Genomic DNA, 8,628 nt, shown 5'->3' on the forward strand with positions numbered 1-8,628 from the left:
TTTTTCCTCCATCGAGAGGGCTCGAACCTGGTTAAAACTTCGTGTCCCTTACCTCCTGTTACCATCCGGCCTAGACGCAAAGTTCGGGACCCCCTACGCGAGATCCGCCGGTTTTGACACCGACAGTAATGGTAACGGTAACAAAAGAGTAATGAAAGCAAATTAATGTTTTTGGTATTTTGTAGTGATTATAACAATAGCAACGGGAAAGTAAATAAGCGTAAACTAGTATATGGAAAGCTCGTAGGCATCGGATCAATGATGGATAATTATGCCGGATGCGGTTCATCATGTAACAGTCATAACATAGGGTGACACAGAACTAGCTCCAGTTCAATGATATAATGTAGGCATGTATTCCGAATATAGTCATACGTGCTTATGGAAAAGAACTTGCATGACATCTTTTGTCCTACCCTCCCGTGGCAGCGGGGTCCTTACGGAAACTAAGGGATATTAAGGCCTCCTTTTAATAGAGAACCGGAACAAAGCATTAGCACATAGTGAATACATGAACTCCTCAAACTACGGTCATCACCGGTAAGTATCCCGATTATTGTCACTTCGGGGTTAACGGATCATAACACATAATAGGTGACTATAGACTTGCAAGATAGGATCTAGAACTCTCATATATTGATGAAAACATAATAGGTTTAGATCTGAAATCATGGCACTCGGGCCCTAGTGACAAGCATTAAGCATAGCAAAGTCATAGCAACATCAATCTCAGAACATAGTGGATACTAGGGATCAAACCCTAACAAAACTAACACGATTACATGGTGAATCTCATCCAACCCATCACCATCCAGCAAGCCTACGATGGAATTACTCACGCACGGCGGTGAGCATCATGAAATTGGTGATGGAGGATGGTTGATGATGATGACGGCGACGAATCCCCCTCTCCGGAGCCCCGAACGGACTCCAGATTAGCCCTCCCGAGAGGTTTTAGGGCTTGGCGGCGGCTCCGTATTGTAAAACGCGATGATTTCTTCTCCTCTATTTTTTTCTCCCCGAAAGCAGTTATATAGAGTTGGAGTTGGAGTCGGGAGGTCTCCAGGGGGCCCACGAGGTAGGGGGCGCGCACTACGGGGGGGGGGGGGGGCGCTTCCCACCCTCGTGAGAAGGGCGTGGGCCCCTGCTCTTCATCTTTGGCGAGGATTTTTTATTATTTATTGTAAGATATCTCGTGGAGTTTCAGGTCATTCCGAGAACTTTTGTTTTCTGCACATAAAACAAGATCATGGCAATTCTGCTGAAAACAGCGTCAGTCCGGGTTAGTTCCATTCAAATCATACAAGTTAGAGTCCAAAACAAGGGCAAAAGTGTTTGGAAAAGTAGATACGTTGGAGACGTATCAACTCCCCCAAGCTTAAACCTTTGCTTGTCCTCAAGCAATTCAGTTGACAAACTGAAAGTGATAAAGAAAAACTTTTACAAACTCTATTTGCTCTTGTTGTTGTAAATATGTAAAGCCAGCATTCAAGTTTTCAGCAAAGATTATAACTAACAACATTTGCAATAACGCATAGTTCTAAAGTTACTCATATTAATAGCATAATCAACTAGAGAGCCATAATAATAAAACTAGGATGACAACACTTTCTCTCAAAACAACCATAATATGATATAACAAGGTGGTATCTCGCTAGTCCTTTATGAGACCGCAAAACATAAATGTAGAGCACCTTTACAGACCAAGGACCTACTAGACATTGTAATTCATGGTAAAAGATGTCCGGTCAAGTCATACTCAATGTAAACTAACAGTCACTATAAAAAAATACACTTCCATGATGATACGTGTTTGTCACAGTAGGTCACTTTTTTTGTCATGCATGTACATCCATGACAAATTTATGACAGAATCAAGATAGTCATACCCGTGCTGTCGTAGAAGTGTTCCATGACATTACCAAAATTATCATCACGGAAGTGTCCACTTCCATGACAATAAATCGCGCGTCACCGAAGTGCTTTCGTCAAGGGTGACCGACATGTGGCATCCATCGTAACGGGACGTCGTTAAGCTATCAGGTCGGGTTTTGGATCCGATAACCCGTTAACAGCCCCGACCAATGGGGATGTTCCACGTGTAAAATCATCATTGGCTAGAGGAAACACGTGTTGGCTCATCATTGGGACAGATGTCATCCACTCACTGGACAGAAGGCGCCTATGATACGTCGACATGTGGCACGGACCAACAGTGGCCCATTCCTGTGAAAAGGCCGGCCCATTTGAATTGGTCAAAAGCTGGCGGGCCGGCCCATGGAAAGCCTGTTAACGGCCTGTTCGCATATAGCCCATTTACAGCCTGCTAACCCAAGGCCCGTTACGCCCTATCCGAATTAGGCCCAGTAGCGTCATCTGGGCTGTCCAATATGATTCCAGCCCGTTTTCACTTCTGGCCCATGTATAGCCCATGACATCTTTCGGCCCATATGAGGCCCTTTGTAACTCTTGGCCCATTAGCGGCCCGTGCTGAAACTGGCCCGTAATGAACAGTGTATCACTTTACACCCATTAATGGCCCATGGTGAAACTGGCCCGTAATGAAACGTGTATCACTTTATACCCATTAAGGGCCCGTTATTTCGTTGGGCCGTCTCCAGCCCATGTTATCTTTCGGCCTTCTCAGAGCCCATTTATTCTTGGGCTCATTTCGAGCATTCGCTTACTTACGGCCCGTTACTGTCATTTTCTGCTTGTGGGCCAAATTCAGCCCCTGGTTACAGTCGGACCGTTTGTGGTCCGTTAATACATTGGGCTGTTTTCATAGCGTCATCAAATACGGCCTATTAACGATGGCCCGTTATGGTCGGCCCATGAACGGACGATTCCAACTCTAGCCCATTTACGGCCAGAATGCGGTCTGTTTGGCCCATGTTTGGCCAATCGATCATACGGCCCGTATAAGGCCCATTGATGATACGGTCCGTATAAGGCCCATTGATGATACAGCCCGTAGAAGGCCCATTGTTTCTACGGCCCGTAGAAGGCCCACTGTTTCTACGGCCCGTAGAAGGCCCATTGTTTCTATGGCCCGTAGGAGGCTCAGTGTCACTACAGTAAATATTAGCCCATGGTTATTCTGGCCTAGTTTTAAAAAATAGGTTATTGCAGCCACTAGCAAACCGCAGAAAAAGAACTGCACTGACTACAAGCAAACAAATAAACAAGACAACAAGGAAATAAATAAGCAAGGAACTTACACTAGGCTATCACGGCTATTACACATATTACATCCACTGGGCATCAAAGTTCGCCACCAGTGCAAATACAGGGAACACAGCAGCATATAAACGCCACAGCAAAACAAGTCCAGAACTAAAACCACTTCAGAAGAGCTCAAGAAACAATATCCTGGGTACCCATAATGCTGGCAAGATGCTTAGCAAGATTATTAAGTTCCTATTGTTTGGCGCTTAAGTCCTCCCGCGCTTGCAGTTGCACCAGAAAGTATGCATCTCAATTCTGCAGGGACTTCCTCAGTCCTTCGGCTTCCTGTCGCATAACATCTGATCGATGTCTTTCAACTTGAAGTTGAGACTCAAGAAGCCGAAATGATTTAGGCAATGAGTTCGAAGAGCTGGTGCCAGTAGTGGTAGCCAGTAACTCGAACACTACATCAAGACATGACTTTGGGGTTGTCTCAGTGTCTTCAATATAGTTTTTATCAGCTTTCTTGGAGACCAACAGGGATGTCTCACTATCTTGAACCTTATCTGCATTACTTCCTTTACCATTGCATAACAGGGTACTCTTCTCTAATATTTTATCCGCGTTCTAAAAGAGAAACAAACAAACACATCTCAGGTTTACAATGTAGTATATGAAACTCATTTTGGTAAACCAGTTCAGTAGTAAGGTGGACAGGATAACAACATGAAACAAACATATATCTATGTAGTATGGTCACTGTATGGTCTATATCATTCTAGTTTATGTTGCCAAATCAAGATAGATACAGTTCGAATCATATCTATTTAAGACAAAGCAGCATAGACAGAATATAAGTGTGGGAAACTACACAGCAATAACAACACTTGTAATGTGCATGGCATGAGAACACAACTATTTATTCAATTGAAACTGAAATCAACATAGATCAAGTTACAATAGCAAACAGCCAAACACGTTGAAGAAACAGGTTTAAAACATACCTGTTGTGCCATTGGAGTTTCAATTACATCCTTAAAATTTGAAATTAGTTGGTATCAGTAAATACAGTGATGCAAGAGAAAAGTAGTATGAACCATAGCTACGAAACCTGACCTGAGAACAATTTTCTTCTGCCTTAAGCGTTGACTTCGGGTTCGGAGTGGTGGTCATCGTGATTTGGGCACTGGAGTTGCCTTACTAACTGCTCGTATTTGGGTGCTCTGTGGTGGAGACGGTGTTGTGTCAACGGGAACTGGGTGTCTATCTGCTGGGGTTGGGGTTAGAAGGGGTGTAGCTGGTTCTCTGTCCAACTGGGTAGGGGTACAATCTGCATGAGTGTGGGTTATGTGTGGTGGGGCTGGTTCTTGGGCAAGTACAACCGTGGTTCTATCTGCATCAACGGGTAGCACGATCTTTTCTGAAGACCGTGTTTTTACTCCCACAGATACTGCCATCACTCCCTCCAATTGAAATGGCTGATAAACAAGAAAAGTAATTGAATGTACAGACATTGTAAGATAGACAGGTGCAATGGATAGTAGAGAAGAAAATAGGGCATGAAATAATTCACATTTATGCTGTCTAAGCAAACAGAATAGCGGGACATAATTTCACATATATGATGGCTAATTAAACAGGATAGCATGACACAATTTCACATGTATGATGGCTAACTAAACAGGATAGAATGACACACTTCAGAATATGATGACTATGTAAACAGGATGACATGATATAACTATACGATGTGTCTATTAAAGTGGTTGGCATGCCATAAATCACAAACATGTCGTCGATGGAAACATGATGGCATGATATAATTCACGGATAGAATGACATAATTTAAATATGATGACTATGTAAACATGATGAGATGATATAACTATATTATGTCTTTAGAAAATGGGTTGGCATGCCATAATTCAGATACATGTTGTCTATGTAAACATCATGGCATGACATATATACTTAGGAAGTGAGTAGAGGGCAATTGCATATATGATGTGTCAACTAAGGAGATGGCATTCAATATTGTGTATATGATGTAAAAACTAATCATTGCAATACAACATATGTATTATATGAGTAATATAACCCTGCCAAGTTTGAGCATACACCTTAGGGGGATAATAGGACTGGTCATCTGCCTCTGAATCCTCCTCTGAAGAGCTATCTGTAACCAGCAAGATATCCGCTTCAGCAGGTAGCATTGTCTGCTCTGAAGACCTTGTTTTCACTCCAGATTTCTCCATCACCAATTCAAATGGCTGATGCACAGGAAGAGCAGTTGAATATACAAACATTGTCGACAAAAGCAATGAGAAATACAAAAAAAGGACGGCATGATATAATTCACATATACGATGCTTGCCTAAACAGCATGGCATTGCATAATTCACATACATAATGCCTTGCAACAAGATAACATTGCATAATTCACATATATAATGTCTTGCAACAAGATGGCATTGCATAATTTACATATATGGTAATTAGACACTAAACAGGTGGCATTCACACAAAGCATGTCTAAACTAAGCAAATGACATAGCAATGTAAGATACCATACACACGATATGAGCAACATAACCCTTCCAAGTTAGGGCATGCACCTTGGGGGGGATATGACTGGTCATCTGTCTCTGAATCCTCCTCTGAGGAGCTATCGGTAACCAGCAAGACATGCGCTTCGTTAGATAGCATTGTCTGCTCTGAAGACCTTGTTTCCACTCCAGATTTTCCCATGACCGCGCCAAATGGCTGATGCACAGGAAGAGTAATTGAATGTACTAAAATTGTTGACAAATTTAACACGTAATAAAAAAATTATGGCATGATATAATTCACATATAAGATGACTGGCTAACCAGGGTGGCATTGAAAATTCACATATATGATGCCTGGCTAGACAAGATGGCATTGCATGATTCACATATACGATAAAGAAACTAAACAGATGGCATTGACACAAAGCATGTCTAAACTAAGTAGATGACATCTTTAATGTATACAGTAAGCAATGCAAGGCACCATATGCATGATATTACCAACATCAGCATGCCAAGTTAGAGCGAAGACCTCATGGGGTAAATAGGAGTGGTCTTCTCCTTTTGAATCCCCCTCATAAGAGTTATCTTCCTCTTGATTATGATCCGAAATGGGTGGAGGGGGGCTGCCTTTGCGCCCACCATGGAACGACGTCTGCATGAAATTTTATTGCCACGCAAAGCTCGTGTCTTTTGCTCTACATGATCAATTCCATTGTGTACAATAACTGGCATGCATAGGAATAAAACATAGTGAGATTATGTAAGGAGTGCATGCACAAATCCAGAGTGATGGTAGCAAACTGTGGATAGACCCAAAACCAATGATAGCAGGCAGATAATAGCTTTAGTTAAAAAATACAGATAATGGCTCCTTTAATGTTTGTTTGCACCCAACATGAAACTCATAGTAGACACCAGAGATTAACCAGATAATAGACATATAGTACTGATTCCTGCCCCAATATGTACCCCACAACCATTTAAAAACTCAAGTTTCAGCATTAATTTGGACCTAACTCGGAGTCTAATAGGTGAACACGACGATAATGTAGCATGTCATCATATTAAGCGACACATAATGTAAGCAGACACGGAAGAGTGCGACCTCTCTTGCGGACCCGTGTAGTCCTCAAGGTCATCTGCTCAGTTGATGATGGTAATGCAGTTGCCGTGGCTGCCGGCGGCGGGGAAGAAGATCTGAGGCGGCGAAAGACAGTCTGGAGAACGGATCCCTGCTGTGGTGAACCCTTCCGTTGTTGGAGCAGCTGAGCTAGGGTGGAACACAGCGCCACAGGAGCATGACAAACCACACAAGGTTTTCTTTGACACATATCTGTAACAGAAGTAATTGAGTAACGGCTTGTTTGAATTTGAGGATTCTAACAATGCAGGGATAGGAAATAGACAGGAATAGGATAGGAATGCACGTGCAAAACAGAGAATTTAAAAACACATGATTTCTGCCAATATGGGTGTTTGATTCACAACAATTGGAAGATCACAGGATGCAAAAAAGCATGGTGAGATTAAGTCAAACCACAAGAAAATGTATGGTTATAATGCTATTATGCTACTATCTCTTAGTCTTGTGCTTGATGAATAGGAATATGAAAAGGAGGAGAAGTGGAAATTAGAATTCCTACGTTTTTTCTTTCAAGGAGACACTAAAGGAACAAATCCTACAGTTTTCCTTTTCTCCATTCCTTTGCACCAAATTCATGAAAAGTAGTACCATAGGAAACTTTCCAATTCCGATGTTTTTCATTCACTTTTCCTTTCAAGCACTGGCGATTCTAGTAGGCAGGCTTGAGAAAGGAAAATCCTACACTACAAAAATGTTTTTGTGCTACTTCTATTACTTTGGACCCAGACCACTGCCATACTAGCTCAACTCCTAGTCCCATCGACAAATGCACAGCTCAAACGCGCAGAGATAAATAATGATGGTGTTCAAGAGAGTCCCTCACGGATAGCTAAGTTGCCTGGTACCTCACTGCTTGTCATATAGTAGGATAGAATAATCGTATTTCCTGTTACTACGAGTGCTCAGTGGACAATATATATAACATGTAGAGTAAAAAAGAGATGCAACAAGTGTACAACCTCTTTGGCGAAGCCATGTCGATCTCAGCGTGATTGGGTTGACCGGTGAGGATGCTCCGGCTGACTTGGCTGTTGGAGGAGGGGAAGAAGATCTTAGGCGTCTGGAGATGGAGCCCGAGGTACTGCTCCGCTGTGATGGAGGGTTTCGTTGTTGGAGCAGCTCCGGTGAGTTGTACGACGCCGAGGCTGAAGCAGGACAAGAGAGACAATGAACAACGTTAACCTGAGTGGAATTCTAATAGCATCTCCAATACATGACGTAAAATACATAAACACAAAGTGCTAGATGTAAAATACATCAACCGCTCATCTCTGAACTTAACTGTCAAAACTGAATTTAACTGTCGAAACTGAACTTAACTGTCGAAACTGAACTTAACTGTCGAAACTGAATTTTGCTATCGAAACTGAATTTTGATGTCGAAACTGAACGCACTAGCAAGGTGAGGCTACACGTCGGTCAACTGACTTTTTCATCTCTGGTCAGTCGATTTTGCAGCCGTTGGATATGAAATCAAGGGCCTGTGGTTCATCTTCAACCTCCACCCCCCTGAGCGGGCCAAACAGCAGCCCCCCGCCGCCTGCGGCCGGCGGTGCGCCGCCCCGCCCGCCCCGAAAACACTCCCCACCGCCGGCCGGTGCCGCCCGGCCATCCCTCTTGGCCCCCCGTGCCGAGCTTTTTCTCCGGCCATCCCCACGCCACCGCCCCGCCAGCGCCCCGCCACCGCCGGCGACCACCGCCCCCATCCTAAACCCTAAGATAGATAGTGGGGTACCTCTCCGGTGAGCCCCCCTCCCCGTTGCG

The sequence above is a fragment of the Triticum aestivum genome, chromosome 3A, assembly GCF_018294505.1.
Source record: "Triticum aestivum cultivar Chinese Spring chromosome 3A, IWGSC CS RefSeq v2.1, whole genome shotgun sequence".
Classification (NCBI taxonomy): Eukaryota; Viridiplantae; Streptophyta; class Magnoliopsida; order Poales; family Poaceae; genus Triticum; species Triticum aestivum.